Raw genomic sequence first — 25,458 nt, 5'->3', positions numbered from 1 at the left:
ATGAATTGTTGCACGTCCACCACGTGGTGAGGGTCGAGGGGCAAAGGATAGTGCATACTATTATGTCTGTTTCAATATGGACTACATATGGAGCGAAATGAATGAATCTACACTCTAAAATACGTCTATATACATCAGTGTTTGGAGTACGTACTAGTAGTTCATATTGAAATCTACTAAAGGACATATATTCCAAACAATATGATAATGTCTCTAACCAAGGTAGGGACGAGGAGTAAACGGAGGGAGTACTAGTAAAATCTTCTCCTCGTCCCGCGAGCCACCGCGCACGTGGGCGAGGGAGCGGGCGTAAGGCGTAGTAAGCAAGCTTCACCTCATCCTGTGAGCCACCGCGCCCGTGGGCGGGGGAGACAGCGTACAAGCAAGCTGCTCCTCGTTCTGCGAGTTGACGGACACATCAAAAGTACTCCAGTGTATAGAGCCTTGCCTTTAAGGTAGGCCCCACATGGTTTGTCTCTTTTTTAACATAACGCGTCAAGTCGCAATTTGTTTGTTCACCCGTGGTAGATGATCCTCCCTCCATCTAGTGGACAACCAGTACACGTGTCAAATTACCACGTGGTCTGCCTTTTCGTATAGAAATGAGCTTCACCGTGTACCCACGCGGGTGTGGTTGGGAAAGGGACAGGAGTACGTGCGCCGTGCGTGCACCTCTTCTCTTCGTGCACGTACCCCACCTACGTGGGTGTGTGTGTGTGAGATACAAGCCTAGACAAATGGCTTGTGCATTCATGAGTGTTTTTTTGTTTTGGGGGAAGATTAATTTCGTGAATGTATTTGTGGGAATATGTGTCGATGACATCTCAAACAAAATTTTGCATGCAATGTGTGTGAAATGGAGGCCTATCCATATCATATATAGAGGGTCAAGCGATCCACGAGAAGGGAGGGAGCGGTCATAGATATCGATAGAGTCGGAGAGAGGATCAAGTGGGTGGGTGCGAGATCGATGAAGAGAGCCATCGAAATTGTGTGTGTGTGCAAGTCAAAGATATAGGGTGACTGACCTAGCTACCGGTACGTCAGAGGGCACAGGTCAAGTTTGTGTGTGGTAGGGAGACATGACTAGAGCGCTCGATGTATCGGTGTGTGTGTGGGAGGGGGTGAGGGGAGGGGTAGGTAGATGCTTAACTAAAGAGGTAGAATGACTCGTATATGTGTTGGGAAGGAGAGACCCAGCTATTTCTTGAGGGAGCGGTCGACATCCATACATAACTGAAGGACGGGAAATAGGATGGGACAGAGAGAGACAGAGAAAGAGGAGATGGAGAGAGCGAGGGAGAGGGGTAGAGTGCTAGATGGGTGATGGAGTTGCTTCTCGAAGATGGTGGGAGAGGCCTACTAGACAAACTGAGGGTGGAACTGCAATATTATCAATAAGAGTGGGGATGTGTTTCTGTGTGTGCCTGTGCGTGATAGATCTGTCGGGACACATCCATGGATGATGAAGGGGAACCATGTGTTTGGTAAGAAAACCTAACTAGATCGGTAGAACAATTGTTGTTTGTCGGAGGAAGGGAGAGACATAACTAATGAGGTAGATCGATCGACGCGTGGGGAAAAACGAGTTATAAGGACCTAGCTAGCTATATGTATAGCGGGAGATCGGTCGGTGTACGTCCATTTGTTAGAGGCAAATAAGGCCCGGTGAGACAGATAGACAGAGAGAATGGAGCTAGGAGGTGGTGCGAGAGGCCTAGCTACTAGCTAGATAGGGGGAGGAGTGTGCGGTTGTGAGATCGATGAAAAGAGGGGCGAGAGTTTACACGTGTGTGGGACCGTATAAGAGACACGAGGCAAGGACACATAAAGGCGGAGATTGAAGGTGCATGTGTATGTTGTAGGCAGACATCGCTGGAGAGGTTTATCGATCGGTGCGTGTCGGAAAGGAGTTGTGGAGACTGTGGGAGAACGTTCTAAATAAAAAATGAATGTGCGCGATGGATAGAATGCTGAGGGAGGGGGAGGGCGAGGAGGGCGTGTGCATGCACGAGAGAAAGTTAGTGGTAGCTACAAAGGTTAGAGGATTGTGTGGGTGTAAGAGACTAACAAAGATCATAATTTGATATGAAAGTGGATTCATATATTTGAATAGCAGATCATAGTGTTTTAAACATATGCATGCATGAATATAGTGGTGATACGCGTGTTGTGGTTTTGCACATGTTATACCATAATGTGATAATGCATGGCGTTTGCAATTCACAGCTAAATGTCGAACAATCTAAACCATACTATACATCGAACAATCTCACATTTTATTTGAATTTGTGATAATGTGTGGCATTTGCAGCTTACAACTAAATATCGAACAATCTAAATAATACTATATATCGAACATTCTCTCATTTTATTTGAATTTGTGGTAATGTGTGGTGTTTGCAACTCACATCTAAAAACTTATAGGCATAGGGGGCGGGGCACCATAAATAATGTGATAAACACATTATACATATGAGACATGGTTTAGTTTTTGAATATCTAGCTAGAGCTTGAAATGTACTATGATTTGAAATCAACATAAAGTGGATTCAAAAAATCGAGTTCGAGTTCATATAGTACACATAGTTCATATGTAACTCGAGACTAATCATGTGGTGTGCTGTGAAGATAATACACAAATGATGGTTTAACTTGACAATAATAACGATTGTAGATCTTATTAAAATAGAGAAATGAATTCAAATGCTTTGACTTCACAACAATCATTATTGTAGATCTTATTCAAATAGAGAAACGAATTCAAATTTAGTTCATATTGAAGCGGTAGTATATACATTTGGAATGCACTAAAATGTTCATTTGAGTACTAGGTTGCATGCATTATACACGTAGCGAAATATTTTAATTGAACATAACATGAATTCAAATTTTTGAATGACATTTGTAGTGCGAATTGATTTGGTACAGTACACGTTAGGCTTGTTCGGAAATTTCAACCCGCGCCTTGTTAGCCCGAAATATTTAAGATATATCTTTGTCTCGTTATGCTCCGACAACTCCCTCCATCTCAACCCACGCCTTGCTATTCCAAAATTACAACGCACGCGAAAACTCCCACCTCCTGAGAAATCCCGACACGTGAAATGCCCGTGATACCCCTGAACCGAAAGAACCGCCTCAAATCGGTGGGGATACTTTCGTAACTTACCCCACATTTCGGACAAGTGCGTCCCTAAGCCATGGTTCCCCCACTCCCATCCCATCTGCCCACCCATTCGTACACCGAGGCCGGCAAAACCCGTGAAGCCCCACACCCTCCTCCGTCCGCCACCCAGCCGGAGCCTCTTCCCCGACGATGTCGTCCACAGTAACACCTCGACGTCCCTCATCCACCGTACCGGATGAGGATCCGTCGTTGATCTGGTCGTCCCGCCGTTTCAGCCACCCCGTCCTCCACCTTCAAGGAGCTGCCCGGACGTTCCCCTCGTCTTTCGCGCCACCTCCATTCCCACACCGCCGTCTTCACCTGCACCACCGGAAGACCATCATCATCACCGTTTCCTCGTATGAAGCCGCGGCCTAATCGGCGCCACCAAAGAGGTTGTACACTAATCGCCGCATTTTCTTCTTGATTCGATCTCACGGTGCTGCCGGCGCTCGGTCCCGAGCCAACACGGCGCGGCTCCATCCACGGTGGCGTCACCGGCCACTTCCTCCACGGCGTCGCTCCCTTGGCGGTGACGTCCACACCAGTAGGAGCTGCTGCTGCTTTAGCTCTCGCTCGCACTGCTGCTCTGCTCTTGCTCTCGGTCCCCTGTCTGGTATGCTCTTGCTCTTGCTCTTGCTCTTGCTCACGCTGCTGCTCTCACTCTTGCTCTTGCTTGCAATGCTGCTCCGATTTAGCTACACTTCAGTCGACTGAATCGACTTTTGGGTCAGTTGGTTTTCAGTGGGTGGGGGGCTCGCCGGAGTTAAGGAAGAACCAGCCGCAGCGGGGAGGGGGGCTCGCCGGAGAGGTACCCCACTATCTATCTTAGGGTTCAGGGTGGGGGCGGTGGTCACCGGCGGTGGTGGGGCGGTGGCGTGGGCATCGCCAGAGAAAAAGCTCGGCACGGGGGGGGCTATAGGGATGGCCAGGGCGGCGGAGGACGGGTGGTGGGGAGTGTTTTCGGGGCGGGCGGGGCGGCGCACCGCCGGCCGCGGGCGGCGGGGGGCGGCTGTTTGGCCGGTGCTGGCTGGCGGCTCAGGGGGTGGAGGTTGAAGATGAACCGCACGCCCTTGATTTCGTATCCAACGGCTGTAAAATCGACTGACCAGAGATGAAAAAGTTAGTCGACTGACTTGTAGCCTCACCTCTAGTGCGTTCAGTTTCGACAGTAAAATTCAGTTTCGACAGCAAAATTCAATTTCAACAGTTAAGTTCAGTTTCGACAGTTAAATTCAGTTTCGACAGTTAAGTTCAGAGATAAGCGGTTGATGTATACATCTAGCAGTTTGTGGTTGTGTATTTTACCTCATCTATTGGAGATGCTATTAGAATTCCACTCAGGTTAACGTTGTCTCTCTTGTCCTGCTTCAGCCTCGGCGTCGTACAACTCACCGGAGCTGCACCAACAACGAAACCCTCCATCACAGTGGAGCAGTACCTCGGGCTCCATCTCCAGACGCCTAAGATCTTGTTCCCCTCCTCCGACAGCCAAGTCAGCCGGAGCATCCTCACCGGCCAACCCAATCACGCTGAGATCGACATGGCTTCACCAAAGAGGTTGTACACTTCTTGTGGTTTGACTTAATCTCACCAAGCTTCTTTGCATCCTGTGATCTTCCAATTCTTGTGAACCAAACACCCAGATTGGCAGAAATCCTGTGTTTTTAAATTCTCTGTTTTGCACGTGCATTCCTATCCTATTCCTGTCTATTTCCTATCCCTGCATTGTTAGAATCCTCAAATTCAAACAAGCCCTTACACAATTACTTCTGTTACAAATATGTGTCAAAGAAACCTTGTGTGGTTTGTCCTGCTCCTGCGGTGCTGTGTTCCACCCCAGCTCAGCTGCTCCAACGACGGAAGGGTTCACCACAGCAGGGATCCGCTCTCCAGACTGTCTTTCGCCGCCTCAGATCTTCTTCCCCGCCGCCGGCAGCCACGACAACTGCATTACCATCATCAACTGAGCAGATGACCTTGAGGACTACACGGGAACGCAAGAGAGGTCGCACTCTTCCATGGCTGCTTACGTTATGCATCGCTTAATATGATGACATGCTACTTTATCATCGTGTTCACCTATTAGACTCCGACTCAGGTCCAAACTTATGCTGAAACTTGAGTTTTTAAATGGTTGTGGGGTACATATAGGGGCAGCAATCAGTACTATCTGTCTACTATCTGGTTAATCTCGGGTGTCTACTATGAGTTTCATGTTGGGTGCCAACAAACATTAAAGGAGCCATTATCTATATTTTTGAACTAAAGCTATTATCTGCCTGCTATCATTGGTTTTGGGTCTATCCACAGTTTGCTACCTTCACTCTAGATTTGTGCATGCACTCCTTACATAATCTCACTATGTTTTATTCCTATGCGTGTCAGTTATTGTACACAATGGAACTGAACATGTAGAGCAAAAGAGACGAGCCTTGCGTGGCAATAAAATTTCATGCAGACGTCGCTCCATGGTGGGCGCAAAGGCAGCCCCCCTCCACCCATTTTGGATCATAATCAAGAGGAAGATAACTGTTCTGAGGGGGATTCAGAAGCAGAAGACCACTCCTATTTACCCCATGAGGTCTTCGCTCTAACTTGGCATGCTGATGTTGGTAATATCATGCATATGGTGCCTTGCATTGCTTACTGTATACATCAAAGATGTAATCTGCTTAGTTTAGACATGCTTTGTGTCAATGCCATCTGTTTAGTTTCTTTATCGTATATGTGAATCATGCAATGCCATCTTGTTTAGCCAGGCATCATATATTTGAATTTTGCAATGCCACCCTGGTTAGCCAGACATCTAATATGTGAATTATATCATGACATCATTTTTTTATTACGTGTTAAATTTGTCAACAATTTTAGTACAGTCAATTACTCTTCCTGTGCATCAGCCATTCGGCACGGTCATGGAAAAATCTGGAGTGGAAACAAGGTCTTCAGAGCAAACAATGCTATCTGACGAAGCGCATGTCTTGCTGGTTACAGATAGCTCCTCAGAGGAGGATTCAGAGACAGATGACCAGTCCTATCACCCCCCCCCCCCCCGAGGTGCATGCTCTAACTTGGCGGGGTTATGTTTCTCACATCATGCGTATGGTATATTGCATTGTTATGTCATTTGCTTAGTTTAGACATGATTTGTGTGAATGCCACCTGTTTAGTGTCTAATTACCATATATGTGAATTATGCAATGCCATCTTTTTGCAAGACATTATATATGTGAATTATGCAATGCTATCTTGTTGCAATGGTGAATTATGCAATGCCATGCTGTTTAGCCAAGCGTCATATATGTGAATTATATCATGCCGTCCTTTTTTTGTATTTCTCATTGCTTTTATCGACAATGTTTGTATATTGAACTGCTCTTCCTATGCATCAGCCATTTGAATTGGTGATGGAGAAATCTGGAGTGAAAACAAGGTCTTGAGAGCAGACAATGCTACCTGGTGAAGCAGATATGTTGTTGGTTACAGATAGTTCTTCAGAGGAGGATTTAGAGGTAGATGACCAGTCCTATTATCCCCCTGAGGTGTATGCTCCAACTTGGCAGGGTTATATTACTCATATCATGCATATGTTGTATTGCAATGCTTAGTTTTTACATCATATACACGATATTGAATGCCATCTCCTTAGTTGACACATCATATATGTGATTGCCCTCTTCTCACTTCCTTAGTATATAAATCATATATTTGAATTATATCATGCCATGATGTTTACATAGACAGCATTTATCTGAATTATGGCATGCCAACCCATTTTCTAAAGACATAATATAGTTATATCATCTCATCATGTTCACATAGTCATCATATTTTGAATTATGTCATTCTATCCGTGAATTATATCATGCCATCATGTTTCCATCGACGGCATGTTTGTGATTTATGGTATGCCAACCACTTTAATAGACACATCGTATAATTATATCATGTCATCCTGTTTACATAGTCATCATATTTTGAAGTATGTCATTCTATCCTGTTCGTCATCATACATGCGAAATTGTGTCATGCTGTCCTGTTTAATTAGCCATCATGTATTTGGAATTATGTCCTGCTATTCTGTTTGGTTAGACAACATAAATGTGAATTATTTCATGCCCTGTTTTCTTCCCTACTATCCATTGCACCTGTCTATCTTACAATGTTTATACATTCAATTACTTTTCTTGTTTATCAGCCTTTTCAATTGGAGGGGTGATGGCAGTATCTGTGGGAGTAAAAACACGATCTTCAGAAAAGATCGTGCTACCTGTCGATGGAGATAGAACCACGGTTATACTTGCCCAAGAACCAGCCCCACCACACATAACCCAGACTCACGCAGATTGTACCCCTACCCAGTTGGACAGAGAACCAGCTACACCCCTTATAACCCCAACCCCAGCAGATAGTAACCCAGTTCCCATTGACAAAGCACCGTCTCCACCACAGAGCACCCAACCACGAGCAGTTAGTAAGGCAACTGCAGTGCCCAAAGCACGAGGACCACCACTCCGAACACCAAGTCAACGCTTAAAGCAGAAGAAGAATTGTTCTCATGTCAGGTTCCGTAGCTATGGTTCATACTACTTTGCTCTTGCATCACTGTATTTACTCATACCAACTAATTTCAAATTTGAAGGATGCAATTGAAACTCCAATGACGCAACAGGTATGTTTTAAACCTGTTTCTTTAACGTGTTTGCTGTTGTAACTTGCTCTATGTTGATTTCAGTTTCAATTGAATAAACAGTTATGTTCTCATGCCATGCACATTACAAGTGTTATTATTGCTGTGTAGTTTCCCACACTTATATTCTTTCTATGCTGCTTTGTCTTAAATAGATATGATTCGAACTATATCTATCTTGATTTGGCAACATAAACTAGAATGATATAGACCATACAGTGACCATACTACATAGATATATGTTTGTTCCATGTTGTTATCCTGTCCACCTTCCTACTGAACTGGTTTACCAAAATGAGTTTCATATACTACATTGTAAACCTGTGATGTGTTTGTTTGTTTCTCCTTTAGAACACGGATAAAATATTGGAGAAGAGTACCCTGTTATGCAATGTTAAAGAAAGTAATGCAGATCAGGTTCAAGATAGTGAGACATCCCTGTTGTTCTCCAACAAAGCTGATAAAAACTATATTGAAGACACTGAGACAACCCCAAAGTTTTGTCTTGATGTAGTATTCGAGTTACTGGCTACTACTGCTGGCACCAGCTCTTCGAACTCGCTGCCTGAATCAGTTCGGCTTTTTGAGTCTCAACTTCAAGTTGAAAGGCATCGATCAGATGTTATGCGACAGAAAGCCGAAGGACTGAGGAAGTCCCTGCAGAATTCAGATGCATACTTTCTGGTGCAACAGCAAGTGCTGGAGGATTTAAGCGCCAAACAAGAGAAAGTTAATAAGCTTGCTAAGCATCTTGCCAGCATTATGGGTACCCAGGATATTGTTTCTTGAGCTCTTCTGAAATGGTTTCAGTTCTGGACTTGTTTTGCTGCGGCGTTTATATGCTGCTTTGTTCCCTATATTTGCACTTGTGGAGAATTTGATGCCCAGTGGATGTAATATGTGTAATAGCCATGATAGCCTAGCGTAAGTTGCTTGCTTATTTATTTCTGTTGTCTTGTTTATTTGTTTTCTTGTAGTCAGTGCAGTTCTTTTTCCGCGGTTTGCTAGTGGCCGCAATAACCTATTTTTTAAAACTAGGCCACATTAACAATGGGCTACATATTTACTGTAGTTAACATGGGCCTCCTACGGTCCGTAGAAACAATGGGCCTTCTAAGGGTCGTAGAAACAATGGGCCTTCTACGGGTCGTATCATCAATGGGCCTTCTACGGGTCGTATGATTGGTTGGCCAAACATGGGCCAATAACAGACCACATTATGGTCGTAAATGGGCTAGAGTCGAAACGCCCGTTCATGGGCCGACCATAACGGGCCGTCGTTAATAGGCCGTATTTGATGACGCTCTGAAAACGGCCCAACGTATTAACGGGCCACAAACGGGCTGACTGTAACCATAGGTTGTATTTGGCCCACAAGCAAAAAATGACAGTAACGGGCTGAAAGTAAACGAATGCTGGAAATGAGCCCAAGCATAAAAGGGCCCTGAGAAGGCCGAAAGATAACATGGGCTGGAAACGGCCCAACGGAATAATGGGCCGTTAATGGGTATAAAGTGATACACTATTTATTACGGGCCAGTTTTACCGCGGGCCGTTAATGGGACGAGGGTTACTAAGGGCCTCATATGGGCAAAAATACATCATGGGCCATACATGGGCCGAAAGTTAAGACGGGCTAGAATTATATTGGACGGCCCAGATGACGCTACTGGGCCTAATTCGGATAGGCCGTAAACAGGCCCTGGGTTAGCGGGCTGTAAATGGGCTATATGCGAACAGGCTGTTAACAGGCTTGTCATGGGCCGGCCCGCCACCTTTTGACCAAGTCAAACAGGCCGGCCTTTTCACAGGAATGGGCCTCTGTTGGGTCGTGCCACGTGTCAACGTATCATAGGCGCTTTGGGTCCAATGAGTGGATGACATCTGTCCCCACGGTGAGCCGACACGTGTTTCCTACAGCCAATGATGATTTTACACGTGGAAAATCCCCATTGGTCGGGGGTGTTAACGGGTTATCGGATCCAAAACCGGACCCGATAGCTTAACGGTGTTCTGTTACGGTGGATGTGACGTGTCGGTCACCCTTGACGAAAGCACTTATGTGACGCGCGATTTATCGTCATGGAAGTGGACACTTCCGTGATGATAATTTTGGTAATGTCATGGAACACTTCTACGACAACACAGGTATGACTATCTTGATTCTGTCATAAATTTGTCATGGATGTACATGCATGACAGAAAACGTGACCTACTGTGACAAACACGTATCATCACGGAAGTGTATTTTTTTGTACTGATGGTGGCTAACTTACGAGTACAAGAATAAGATGAGAAACTTCGCAACGGTCGCAAACTAGTAATGATCAAGAAGTGATCCTGAACTACTTACGTACAAACATGACCCAACTGTGTTCTCTTCTTGAACGCACCCGAAAAAAGACAGTCACGATTACACATGCGGTTGGTGTATTTTAATTGAGTTTAGTTCAAGTCCACTACAACCGGATATTAACAAATTCTCATCTGCCACATAACTGTGGGCACGGCTCTCGAAAGTTTAAACCCTGCAGGGGTGTCCCAACTTAGCACATGACAAGCTCATGATCCGTGGAGACAATCCTCCATCGTGGGACCCTCCGATCAGACTCGGAATCCCGGTGCACAAGACATTTCGACAATGGTAAAACAAAACCAGCAAGACCACCCGGTGCGTCGATACCCCGATAGGAGCCGCGCGTATCTCGTTCTCAGGACAACACCGTCAATGCGAAGTGGACGATAGCCAAAATACCATCGAGTTGCCCCGAGGCGGCATTGCCGACTGCTAGGTAGGTGGACCAACACTCATCTGGAGCACTGGCCCGGGGGTGATTAAGGGACCTCGGGGGCCGGCAAGTCCCTATGCACATTTTAGTTGTTATTAGGCAAATGGTAAAACCAATATTGGGCCTTGCTGGAAGAGTTTTATTCAAAGCGAACTGTCAAGAGGGGCACATAAACCCTCACCGTGTTAGGGACGCAAAATCAAGGAACATAACACCGGGAAACTGGGGCAGCAAGAGTGGAACAAAACACCAGGCAAAAGGCCGAGCCTTCCAGCCTTTACCAAGTATATAGATGCATTAATTAAATAAGAGATATTATGATATCCATGACATCCATGTCGCAACATGGAACAACTTGCAACTGCACCTGCAACTAGCAACGCTATAAGAGGGGTTGAGCAAAGCGGTAACATAGCCAAACAATGGTTTGCTAGGAAGGGTGAAAAGGTTAGAAGTTGTTTCATGGCATATCGGGAGGCTTGATAAACAAGTGGTAGGTAGCGCGACATAGCGATAGCATCGAGACAACTAGCATAGCAAAGATAGTAGTGAGATCCAAGGTAACGGTCATCTTGCCTAAAATTCTGCTAGGAAGAAGATCAAATCCATGAAGTAGACGAACCAATGTAGTCGAACGGATCCTCACAATCGCAATGTAACCGGGACTATCAAAGAGAAGCGCAACCGCAAAGAGGCAAACATCATGGTAAACAACCAAGCATAAACATGGCATGATGCACAATCAAGTATGATGCATGTCCCGTATAATGATTCATCGCATGGCAAAGTGCAACAAACAATACTACAAATTAAGTGGAGCTCAATATGCAAGTTGCATATTGATGAAACACCATATTCAATTATTTAGTTCTCTCTCGTTTAATCTACTCAACAATATTAAATGTTGGTTAACATGGCAAGAGGGTGAACATAATAAACTACCTATCTAGGCAAGTTTAAATGAGGCCGAAAACAACAAACGACAATTCCAGAAAACCCTCATGCGCATATTTCGAATTGGTTACAGTTTTTCCTAAAACCATATTTTAGAGTTGTTAAACATGCAAAGTAATGCCAACATGTTAATCTATGCATTTTTCCAAGCAAGTTACATATACAACTTATCTAATGCGGAGCTACGGTTGATTAGTTATGAAATAAATCATTTTAACAAGTCATTTAACAATTTTTAATGCAAACAACAATTTGTTTGGTTAACATGCATGAGGGTGACACATTCATGATTGGGTGCAATTTTCTGAAAAATGTTTGTATAATATGATATGAGGCATTTGTCGCCATGGCGGAGGGAAAAAGGTGCCACGGCGGCGAAAATGGAAATGGTGCCACGGCGGTGAAAATGGAAATGGTGCCACGGCAACATTCCGATGATCCGGTGGCTCGTTGATAAACCAGTGCAACAGAGCAAGAATGCGGAGGTGCGAAACATGCTAGTGATGGTGGGATAGTCCCGGTTACCGGGTTCCCACATATTGGTGGCACGGTCAAGCGAGGAATGACGTGCAACTTACAATTCGGTCATCGGTCATGAGCATCGCATACATAATATCCATTCATCCACGGGCGGTCGTCTTGGCGGTTATACCTTTGTAGCGTGTGTTTTCGGAGTGGATCGGGTTCGATGCGGTGTAGATGTACACGGTGCGTAGTTGAAGTAGTGATACTATCGGTCCTCGGCGACGGTAGTGAAAATAGTGGTACACGGCGACGGAGGGGAACTTGATGAATCCAAGGTCTTCAGGGGTCTTTATTGAGCTTGTCGAATCCCAAGACGACGGTAGTGGACGTCATGGAAGTAGTGGTACACGCGGTCTTGGTGATTCCAAAAACGGCGGTAGAAGTACTTGGTGTCAATGTGGTCTTCGGGTACTTGACGATTCCGAACGGGGCAGCAACACGTAGTCGACCTGACGTTTCAATGTTGTAGTAGATTGAACATCCATGTAGTCTTGCCGGTGTGGTTACTTGGCAAATCTACGAAGGCGTTCTTGCCAGTCTTGATGGTCTGAAATGAAGCAACACCAGGGCCTCAGGTGGGCAGCAACAAGGAGGCGATGGTGGTGGTCAGCGGCAGGAAGCAGGCACAGAGCTCGTGGTGACAACGACGGCGAACAGAGGCGCGCGGAGAAGCAACAACTGGTAGGAGGGGCGGCTCGAGGAATGAAGGTGCAACGACAGCCTGCTGCAGTGGGTGAGGCGGATGAAGGCGAGGTGGTGGAGGCCAGGTCCGACGTGGGGAGATGCGAGGGGACCGGATCCACCCGTGATCTCGCCAGACCTTGGGCAGAACTGCGTTAGCGGAAGGGGATGAGGGCCAGCGGCGGCTTGAGTTCCTTGCGACTTCCAGGGCGAGGTAGGAGCCGCCGGATTGGGAGGCGCGAGGGCGAGGAAGACGGAGATGGTGTGGGGCAGCGACCTGTAGGGTCGCCAGCGCGGGCGCCATGGCTGGAGGCGGGGAGGCACTCGGGCGACGGGAGGAGCTCTGACGTCGGGAAGCGGCGGGCTCCTCTCTAGCGGCGCGCTAGAGAAGACGACGAAGGCTGGGGGAGGAAGGCGTGATGGAGGAGGCCGGCAAAGGCAGGCGCATAGAAGGGCGGCGATGACGGGGCAGGCAGGTTCGAGAGGAGGGGATCGAGGCCACGCCTCCGCCTTTTGTGTGGGTGGCGGCGGGGCACGGAAGGAGAGGGAGAGAGTGGAGAGATGGGGATCGGTCGGGCTAGGGTTATATGTTAGGTGGGCCTGTGGAATAGGCCGGTCTGGTTGGTCAGGCCCAAGAGGCCGGCGTCGCCGGCTCTCTCTCTCTCCCTCATATTTCTTTAGCAGAACAGAAATAGAGCGAGGAAAAGAAAGAGAGGGTTAGGGAAAGATTTTGCGCATGGGGTTAATTTTCCCGGACTCTTAAAAATGTGCACGGTCCATGAAAAGTAGGAGTGGGCATGATTGTAAGTTTTAAATTCAAACACCTTTTAATTTAATTCAAATGGGTGAATAGGGAGTGGGGGTTTGGAAGGTCCAAAAATGTTGAGAATTTAGGATGAGCCTCGATAAATGAGATAAGAATAGTTGGCAAAGTTTGGGGGGCAAACTTGAATTATAAAGGCCATGGGAATTATTTGCATGTGTGTTACAGTTAATTCCAAACTAATGGAATAATTTATTATAGCTCCTTAATAATATTGGGAGACTTTGATATGTTTTAAAGAGAATTTCACCATGTAAATTCCTCGATTTAAATGGATCGAAGATCCATAGGTTTTATTTAGTTGAGTTCTAAAAGGGGTTACATGATGACATGATGCAATGCAAATGATGCAATGATGAAAGTAACAAACAAATAAATAACACAGCTGACACACAAAACATGAAAGGCATCTGGAGCGTTGGTCTCGGGGCATCACAACACTCCTCCACTTACAAGAGATCTCGTCCGGAGATCTAAGGATGGAACTGGAGAGAAGCGAAAGAGGAAGAGGTAAAACAAAGTTGCTTCTTTGACAAACAAGTGAAACCACGAGCCTTGAGAGGTTGAACAAATTGAAAGAAAGAATACAATGGAGATGAACGAGATTGCAAACACTCTATTAGAAAAGAGAAACAAGGAACACCATGTGAACCTTGGAGGCTGCAAAGAAATGAAGAATAGCACGAGGGGCAAGAAAGAATTTGGAACCACTCAGGTTTAAACGAGATAGACAATGAATGAGAAGGAAAGGATTAGGGCTGCACTCCGGTAGAAAGAGAAGAGAATCCTGATAAGATGAAAAAGAACTTGAAAAAAAAGAACACCGCACTCCGATTAATGGATAAGCAAGGAAAGAACATGATCTTGACAAAACGAGATGATGGTTCGAAGAGTGCAACATCACCATGCCTCCGGAACAAAAGAATAGATGGTAAATCGTCGGAATGAGAGAACGGAGAAGGAAATGACAACTTCTACCATAATTGAATTTGAAAGAGCATCCTTAACAAGAAGGATTGGATAGAGTTGTTGGAATATCAATACAAAAGGATATGATCCTCGTGAGCTTATGGAGACATCTCAAAATTATGAGGTGACCTTCTGCCACCAACGGAAACAAACGATTTGATTGAGAGCAACAAGAGATGAGACGCTTCTTTCACCGAGAGAATATGAGCAAACTTGTTTTATCGATGGACACTATAATTAGCAACATACCTTGGGGACGGCTTTAGGTGAAAATTCTAACAAGATAAGTCCAACGAATAGATTTATTGGTTAAAAGGATCTCCCGAACAAGGATAAAACGATGGTCTTGAAATATCTCATTCCTGACAACTTGTGAATCATGAAACATGAAGAGAAATTGTCAAGGATGACATAACACCACCTCAAAACATAGGATAGAAAGAATTGCACTTTGGAATGCAAGAAGAAGAATGCTTGAACTCCTCAAAACAAAACATGTGTTGAGCGCCATGTTTATTTTAGAGTATAGCTTGGCGGATCTTAACTTCGAGAGAAATCTTGAAGAAGAATTGAAGAACGACATGAATCCTTGATGAATCACCATGTTGAGACTTCGTGAAGAACTCCGGTAATGAAAGGATGATGGAAAGAAAGAGGAGTTGAAAGAACAAGGTGAAGCCTTGCAATGATTTAGATGGAGCTTCAGGACGATATAACCGAGAAAACTTGGAACTCCGGAAAGAAAAGATGAATATCTTACAACCGAGAGATTATTCATCATGAACAATCTCCGAAGAAAAGAATTACTTGACCACGATGAAATGAGAATAAGAATTACATTATGCTTATCCTCATCAAATTTAAATTGATGACAAGCAACGGATTTGGCACACTACTTATTCCCATTGAAAAGGATTAAGGAGAGATATAGCCCAAACTTGGGAAGGTCTTAAACGAACCACCGGTAGGATTAAAAAAACAAATGAATTGATATGATAACAACGAAAGAGAAGTCTTGAACAAACCACCGTAAGAATTGAAAACGAATGAAGAAAAGAGAACGAAACACCGGGAAGAATTAAAAAATTTGAATGGAGACACTTGAGGGAATTTATATACAACAGAATGAAGAGATGACAAGCTGACTAGAGAATACTTGAACGATGCACCGGTGAGATTTGGAGATCGATAGCTAAAAACTTAGAGCGAAGAGAATCTTTAGAAATGATGGCCTTTAGATCATATAGAAGAGAATAGCTCCTGAAATGCTTCGGATGGGTATGAAAAGAATTTCTCACAATCAAAAATAATTGTGAGTATGGCATCAAGCTAGAACCACGAATCTTCAAGAGAATGGAGCAAGATTTAGAGGGAAACTCTTCTTCAATCTTCAAAAGCTGAGAATGACGATGAGAAACACCACCATGACTTGTTGAGGTACTCCGGAATGAAGAACGGAAAGGTTGAACCAGCGATGAAAAGAATTGGAAAGATCTTGGAAAAGACATATATATGACTGATGATAATTCATTCTTACATCAAACTTTGAAAAGAATTTGAGAATAGCTCCGAAAAAAATAGAAGAGTCAGGTAAAATCCTAGCAAAAGACATGTGGGTTAGGTCCCACTCAAAAGAAATACCTTTAAAAAGATTGCTTGAAAAGAGAGATTGCACCGGTTGAATTAAATGGCTTGAATGAGATAACAAGCTCGAAATAGCTTGAACGGATTGATAATGGAGACACAAATCTTCTAAGATATCTTCAACACTCCGGATATGAATAAAGAGAGCTAAATAAATACGATAGCCTTGGACAAGAAATTCCAACATGTATGATCAGCACTGAATTTTTAATTTAATCCACCGAAGAAGAAAATGAGAATGAAGAAGGATGAACTTGAAGCACCTAAGCATCTTCATGAGAATCACCAGCTAAGAACATTGAAGGAAAGGATGAAGAAACTTCACATCCATAAGATGGATACTTGATTAAGAAATATGAGTCCTTGAAGAAAAAGGGTGGGAGGGCAGGAAAACAAAGGCAGCTTGGGACGGATGAAACGAACACCATTGCGAAGAACTGAGAATTGATCTAGCAAATATTGAAAGGGTCGGATTAACTTGAAGAGAAGCACACCGGTTGGAAAAGAATTGTCAAGACAATCTCGATGGTCAAGAAGGATTAGTATTCACATAGAAGTATGGGAACACCACTTAGGGAAGGTATGGAATCAACACTTGACATTGAAGCAACTCAAATACCACAACTCAAAACAAAACAAAGGATTTGGCTTGCAGAAATAAGCCAGAACAAACATATGATATAGATTTCGTCCGAAGTTTTCATGGTGGGGCCCACACAAGCTTGATCGTACAGCACCATCATGTACAAGGCAGTGCACATGACATATGAAGCGTCCCCAAGTCAGCATAGCCAAGGACTCTTTAAGACACAACGAGACCACTATAAAACCAACCGTGGACATGCGAACCACTAGGCGTCGAACCCCAATCTCATATCATGCATCTGTCGGAAAGATATCCTAGGTAACTACTTGAATTCCCACCTATTAACTCCCGAAACTTTATGGTTATGCAATCTGGTGTTGGGGACACAGGGAGGCACAAATATCTCACACAACTAACAAATCCTATACTCCAGTTGTATCCATCCGTCAACACATAACCAAGAAAACCTCGGGAATTGTGTACCTTAGACCTTCGAAAACATCTGATATACTAGCTGTGGCAATACATCTGATCGCTCTCCCCAGTACTGGGTGTCATCAAACTACTGATACGTCTCCAACGTATCTATAATTTTTGATTGCTCCATGCTATATTATCTACTGTTTTCGACATTATTGGGCTTTATTATCCACTTTTATATTATTCTTGGGACTAACCTATTAACCGGAGCCCAGCCCAGAATTGCTGTTTTTTGCCTATTTCAGGGTTTCGAAGAAAAAGAATATCAAACGGAGTCCAAACGGAATAAAACCTTCGGGAACGGGATTTTCTCACCGAACATGATCCGAGAGACTTGGACCCTACGTCAAGACACAAAAGAGGAGGCCACGAGGTAGGGGGCGCGCCTACCCCCCCCCCCCCTAGGCGCGCCCTCCACCCTCGTGGGCCCCCTGTTGCTCCAGTGACGTACTCCTTCCTCCTACATATACCTACGTACCCCCAAACGATCAAATACGGAGCCAAAACCCTAATTCCACCGCCGCAACTTTTTGTATCCACGAGATCCCATCTCGGGGCCTGTTCCGGAGCTCCGCCGGAGGGGGTATCCATCACGGAGGGCTTCTACATCATCACCATAGCCCCTCCGATTAAGTGTGAGTAGTTCACCTCATACCTACGGGTCCATAGTTATTAGCTAGATGGCTTCTTCTCTCTTTTTGGATCTCAATACAATGTTCTCCCCCTCTCTTGTGGAGACCTATTCGATGTGATCTTCTTTTTGCGGTGTGTTTGTTGAGACCAATGAATTGTGGGTTTATGATCAAGTCTATCTATGAACAATATTTGAATCTTCTCTGAATTCTTTTATGTATGATTGGTTATCTTTGCAAGTCTCTTCAAATTATCAGTTTGGTTTGGCCTACTAGATTGATCTCTCTTGCAATGGGAGAAATGCTTAGCTTTGGGTTCAATCTTGCAGTGTCCTTTCCCAGTGATAGTAGGGGCAGCAAGGCACGTATCGTATTGTTGCCATCGAGGATAACAAGATGAGGTATTCATCATGTTGCATGAGTTTATCCCTCTACATCATGTCATCTTGCTTAAGGTGTTACTGTGTTTTCATTAACTTAATACTCTAGATGCATGCTGGATAGCGGTCGATGAGTGGAGTAATAGTAGTAGATGCAGGCAGGAGTCGGTCTACTTGTCTCGGACGTGATGCCTATATACATGATCATGCCTAGATATTCTCATAACTATGCTCAATTCTGTCAATTGCTCAACAGTAATTTGTTCACCCACCGTAGAATACTTATGCTCTTGAGAGAAGCCACTAGTGAAACCTATGGCCCCCGGGTCTATCTTCATCATATTAATCTTCCAATACTTAGTTATTTACTTTGCTTTTTTACTTTGCTTTTATTTTACTTTGCATCTTTATCATAAAAATACCAAAAATATTATCTTATCATATCTATCAGATCTGACTCTCATAAGTGGCCGTGTAGGATTGACAACCCCTTATCGCGTTGGTTGTGAGGATTTATTTGTTTTGTGCAGGTACGAGGGACTCGCGTGTAGCCTCCTACTGGATTGATACCTTGGTTCTCAAAAACTGAGGGAAATACTTACGCTACTCTGCTGCATCATCCCTTCATCTTCGGGGAAAAATCAACGCACTGCTCAAGAGGTAGCAAGAAGGATTTTTGGCGCCGTTGCCGGGGAGTCTACGCAAAAGTCAATATACCAAGTACCCATCACAATCCCTATCTCCCGCATTACATTATTTTCCATTTGCCTCTCGTTTTCCTCTCCCCCACTTCACCCTTGCCGTTTTATTCGCCCTCTCTCTCTCTATCCTCCCTCTCTTTCCCGTTTGCCTCTTTTTGCCCGCTTGCTTTTTGTTTGCTTGTGTGTTGGATTGCTTGCTTGTCACGATGGCTCAAGATAACACTAAATTGTGTGACTTTACCAATACCAACAACAATGATTTTACTAGCACTCCGATTGCTCCTCTTACCGATGTTGAATCTTGTGAAATTAATACTACTTTGCGGAATCTTGTCATGAAAGATCTGTTTTCCGGCCTTCCTAGTGAAGATGCCGCTGCCCATCTAAATAGCTTCGTTGATTTTTGTGATATGCAAAAATAAGAAAGATGTGGATAATGATATTGTTAAATTGAAGCTATTTCCTTTTTTGCTTAGAGATCATGCTAAAGCTTGGTTCTCGTCTTTGCCTAAAAATAGTGTTGATTCATAGAATAAGTGCAAAGATGCTTTTATCTCTAAGTATTTTCCTCCCGCTAAGATCATCTCCCTTAGAAATGATATTATGAATTTTAGGCAACTTGATCATGAAGATGTTGCACAAGCTTGGGAGAGGATGAAATTAATGATACGTAATTGCCCTACTCATGGTTTGAATTTGTGGATGATTATACAAAAATTTTATGCCCGATTGAATTTTGCTTCTAGAAATCTTTTAGATTCGGCCGCGGGAGGCACTTCTATGGAAATCACTTTAGGAGAAGCTACTAAACTCCTAGATAATATTATGGTTAATTATTCTCAATGGCATACTGAAAGATCTACTAATAAAAAGGTGCATGCGATAGAAGAAATTAATGTTTTGAGTGGAAAGATGGATGAACTTATGAAAATATTTGCTAGTAGAAGTGTTTCTTTTGATCCTAATGATATGCCCTTGTCTACTTTGATTGAGAATAATAATGAATCTATGGATGTGAATTTTGTTGGTAGGAACAATTTTGGTAACAACGCGTATAGAGGAAATTTTAATCCTAGGCCTTATCCTAGTAATCCCTCTAATAATTATGGTAATTCCTACAACAATTCTTATGGAAATTATAATAATATGCCCTCTGATTTTGAACCTAATATTAAAGAATTTATTACTTCGCAAAAGAATTTCAATGCTTTGATTAAAGAAAAATTGCTTAAGATTGATGAGTTGGCTAGGAACGTTGATAGAATATCTCTTGAAGTTGATTCTTTGAAACTTAGATCTATTCCACCTAAGCATGATATCAATGAGTCTCTCAAAGCCATGAGAATTTACATTGATGAGTGCAAAGAAAGAACCGCTAGAATGTGTGCTAAGAAAGATGCCTTTATAAGAGCGTGTTCCGCTAGTTCCTATGAAAATAAAGATGAAGATCTAAAAGTTATTGATGTGTCCCCTATTAAATCTTTGTTTTGCAATATGAATCTTAATAATAATGGGACTTAATATGATCCACCTTTACCTAGAAGGCGTTCCAAGAATTCGGAGTTTTTAGATCTTGATGCTAAAATTGATGAAAGTGGGATCAAAGAAATTAAAACCCTAGATGTTGCTAAACCCACTATTTTGGATTTCAAGGAATTTAATTATGAAATTTTCTCTTTGATTGATTGTATTTCCTTGTTGCAATCCATGCTAAATTCTCCTCACGCTTATAGTCAAAATAAAGCGTTCACTAAACATATCGTTGATGCCTTGATGCAATCTTATGAAGAAAAACTTGAATTGGAAGTTTCTATCCCTAGAAAACTTTATGATGAGTGGGAACCAACTATTAAAATTAAAGTTAAAGATCATGAGTTCTATGCTTTGTGTGATTTGGGTGCTAGTGTTTCCATGATTCCAAAGACTTTGTGTGATTTGTTAGGTTTCCGTGATTTTGATGATTGCTCTCTAAACTTGCACCTTGCGGATTCCACTATTAAGAAACCTATGGGGAGAATTAATTATTTTCTTATTGTTGCAAATAGGAATTATGTGCCCATAGATTTTATTGTTCTTGACATAGATTGCAATCCTTCATGTCCTATTATTCTTGGTAGACCTTTCCTTAGAACGATTGGTGCAATTATTGATATGAAGGAAGGAAATATTAGATTCCAATTTCCGTTAAGGAAAGGCATGGAACACTTTCCTAGAAAGAAAATTAAATTACCTTATGAATCTATTATGAGAGCCACTTATGGATTGCCTACCAAAGATGGCAATACCTAGATCTATCCTTGCTTTTTATGTCTAGCTAGGGGCGTTAAACGATAGCGCTTGTTGGGAGGCAACCCAATTTTATTTTTATTCCTTGCTTTTTGCTCCTGTTTAGTAATAAATAATTTATTTAGCCTCTGTTTAGGTTGTGTTTTTTTGTGTTTAATTAGTGTTTATGCCAAGTAGAACCGTTGGGAAGACTTGGGGAAAGTCTTGATATCTTGCTGTAAAAAACAGAAACTTTAGCGCTCACGAGAAATGCTGCCATTTTTATTTGGAAAGTGATACTTAGTTAATTATTTTTGAATATGATTAATATATAAATTCCTCAAGTCCAGCAATTTATTTTAGAATTTTTGGGGTTCCAGATCTTGCGCTAGCTACAGATTACTACAGACTGTTCTGTTTTTGACAGATTCTGTTTTTCGTGTGTTGTTTGCTTATTTTGATGAATCTATGGCTAGTAAAATAGTTTATAAACCATATAGAAGTTGGAATACATTAGGTTTAACACCAATATAAATAAAGAATGAGTTCATTACAGTACCTTGAAGTGGTCTTTTGTTTTCTTTTGCTAACGGAGCTCACGAGATTTTCTACTTTAAGTTTTGTGTTGTGAAGTTTTCAAGTTTTGGGTAAAGATTTGATGGATTATGGAACAAGGAGTGGCAAGATCCTAAGCTTGGGGATTCCCATGGCACCCCCAAGATAATCTATGTACACCTAAAAGAAAAATCTTGGGTATGCCCCATAAGGCATCCCCTCTTTTCGTCTACCTCTATCGGTAACTTTACTTGGAGCTATATTTTTATTCACCGCATGATATGTGTTTTGCTTGGAGAGTCTTGTATTATTTGAGTCTTTATTTGTTAGTTTACCACAATCATCCTTGCTGTACACACCTTTAGAGAGATCCATACATGATTTGAAATTTGTTAGAATACTCTATGTGCTTCACTTATACCATTTGAGTTATATAGTTTTGCTCTAGTACTTCACTTATATCTTTTAGAGCACGGTGGTAGATTTGTTTTATAGAAACTATTGATCTATCATGCTTCACTTAGATTATTTTTAGAGTCTTAAATAGCATGGTAATTTTCTTAAATAATCCTAATATGCTAGGTGTTCAAGATGAATAATTTTTTTCTTATGAGTGTTTTGAATACTAAGAGAAGTTTGATGCTTGATGATTGTTTTGAGACATCGAGGTAATAATATCAAAGTCGTGCTAGTTGAGTAGTTTTGAATTTGAGAAATGCTTGTGTTGAAGTTTACAAGTCCCGTAGCATGCACGTATGGTAAACATTGTGTAACAAATTTGAAACATGATGTGTTATTTGATTGTCTTCCTTATAAGTGACGGTCCGGGATGAGTGATGGTCTTTTCCTACCAATCTATCCCCCTAGGATCATGCGCGTAGTGCTTTGGTTTTTGATGACTTGTATATTTTTGCAATAAGTATGTGAGTTCTTTATGACTAATGTTGAGTCCATGGATTATACGCACTCTCACCCTTCCATCATTGATAGCCTCTTCGGTACCGTGCATTGCCCTTTCTCACATTGAGAGTTGGTGCAAACTTCGCCGGTGCATCCAAACCCCGTGATATGATACGCTCTTTCACACATAAACCTCCTTATATCTTCCTCAAAACAGCCACCATACCTACCTATTATGGCATTTTCATAGCCATTCCGAGATATATTGCCATGCAACTTTCCACCATTCCATTCATCATGACACATTCATCATTGTCATATTGCTTAGCATGATCATGTAGTTGACATAGTATTTGTGGCAAAGCCACCATTCATAATTCTTTCATACATGTCACTCTTGGTTCATTTCATATCCCATTACACCGCCAGAGGCATTCACATAGAGTCATATCTTGTTCTAAGTATCGAGTTGTAATCATTGAGTTGTAAATAAATAGAAGTGTGATGATCATCATTGATAGAGCATTGTCCCAAATAAAAAAGGCCAAAAAAAGGGAAGGCCAAATAAATAAATATATATATAAAGAAGGGACAATGCTACTATCCTTTTTCCACACTTGTACTTCAAAGTAGCACCATAATCTTCATGATAGAGAGTCTTTTGTTCTATCACTTTCATATACTAGTGGGAATTTTTCATTATAGAACTTGGCTTGTATATTCCAACAATGGGCCTCCTCAAGTTCCCTAGGTCTTCATGAGCAAGCAAGTTGGATGCACACCCACTTAGTTTCTTTTGTTGAGATTTCATACATTTATAGCTCTAGTGCATCGGTTGCATGGAAATCCCTACTCCTTGCATTAACATCAATCGATGGGCATCTCCATAGCCCATTGATTAGCCTCGTTGATGTGAGACTTTCTCCTTTTTTGTCTTCTCCACATAACCCCCATTATCATATTCTATTCCACCCATAGTGCTATATCCATGGCTCGCGCTCATGTATTGCGTGAAAGTTTATAGGTTTGAGATTACTAAAAGTATGAAACAATTGCTTGGCTTGTCATCGGGGTTGTGCATGATGAGACCATTCTTGTGTGACGAAAATGGAGCATGACTAAACTATACGATTTTGTAGGAAAGAACTTTCTTTGGTCATGTTATTTTGAGAGGACATGATTGCTTAGTTACTATGCTTGAAGTATTATTATTTTTATGTCAATATGAACCTTTATCTTGCACTACTAGGAAAAGGCTATAGATGATATGGCCACTAATGGCGCACCAGACATGTGGTGCGCCACTACTATATAGTAATGGCACACCATGAGTTGGTGCGCCATTAGTGTGGTAGACACTAATGGCGCACCAGACACACGGTGCGCCATTAGTAACAAATATTTTTTTTTCCAAAAATACTAATGGCGCACCAGGGAAGAGTGCGCCATTACTAGTTTAACTAGTAATGGCGCACCACCAACGCAGTGCGCCACTACTATTTTTTTTTGCAAAACTACTAATGGCGCACCTCAAGCCGGTGCGCTATTAGTAACCAGGGTTACTAATGGCGCATTTGTGGGTGGTGCGCCATTAGTAACCTGGGACCAGCTAGATATTTTGGACAACCACACCTACACATTCACTTTCCCCACTTCATTCTCTCCACCTCCTCCTCCAAGCTTGTGTCGGCTGCCTCCTCCTCCTCACCTCATTTGCACCATAGATTCATCAAAATTAAGTGGTTAAATTACCTTTTTTTGATAGGTAAGTAAGGGGAAAGCTATCTTTATGTTGTAGATCTACTTTTTTTCTCCCTAGCCCACTCCAACAACGTGCACATGCACTTTTTATGGCCTTGCTAGATCTATGTATGTTTGTGGTGTTGCATATGTTTGTGGTGTTGCATATATGTTTGTGTTTGCAGGTACCGGTATTTGAAATGCGATAGTTGCCAATATTTTGCCGGAATGTTGATTCATTTCCGTTTCGGCGAGAATTTTGGCACTATGCATTCTTTTTGGTCCTATTTTTAGGTAAAGTCATGCAAAAAAATTCTTGGTTCTAAAATATCGTTTTGCTCTACCCTGCAAGCGCCCATGGTCCGCACGATGACTGAAGGCATCGTGAATAGGTTTTTGAGCTCCGCGAAGGCCGAGATGCTTCAAAAGAACGAGACGGAGATAAGATGTCCGTGTCGAAGATGCAAGCTGAAGAGCCTTATTGCGGACCCGGATTCCGGGCAGGTGCAGGACCACCTACTCTTGCATGGTTTCATGGATGGCTATCGGTGGCAAGGTGATGAAGATGACTATGAAGTCGTCCATGGGGGCCGGGCAAGAAATGAGGAAGGGCAGCAAGACAACCACCGCGGCGAGGGCGGGCGAGAAGACGAAGAATCTCCAGGACATGATCACGACGGTGATGCTGTACACAGTCATCATGTAGAAGATGCCGGACATGATGATGAGGAAGATCAAGACGAAGGGCATGATCATGAAGATGAAGATGCCGGAGCAGACGACGATGGAGGCTGGGTGCAGGACCCTCATATTCAAGAGCTGCTTCTCAAGCATATGGATAGCGCAAGAGCTGCCGCCCGAGAGAAAGCCAAGCTGGATCAACTGGAGATAGACGCGGTTACTCCATTGTATGAAGGATGCAGGCCCGAGGATACCCGCCTGAAAGTAACGCTCATGGCTCTGGAGATGAAG

Source organism: Triticum urartu, chromosome 3A, assembly GCF_056163025.1.
Source record: "Triticum urartu cultivar PI428250 chromosome 3A, HENAU_Tu73, whole genome shotgun sequence".
Lineage (NCBI taxonomy): Eukaryota > Viridiplantae > Streptophyta > Magnoliopsida > Poales > Poaceae > Triticum > Triticum urartu.
This window is presented reverse-complemented; position numbering follows the sequence as displayed.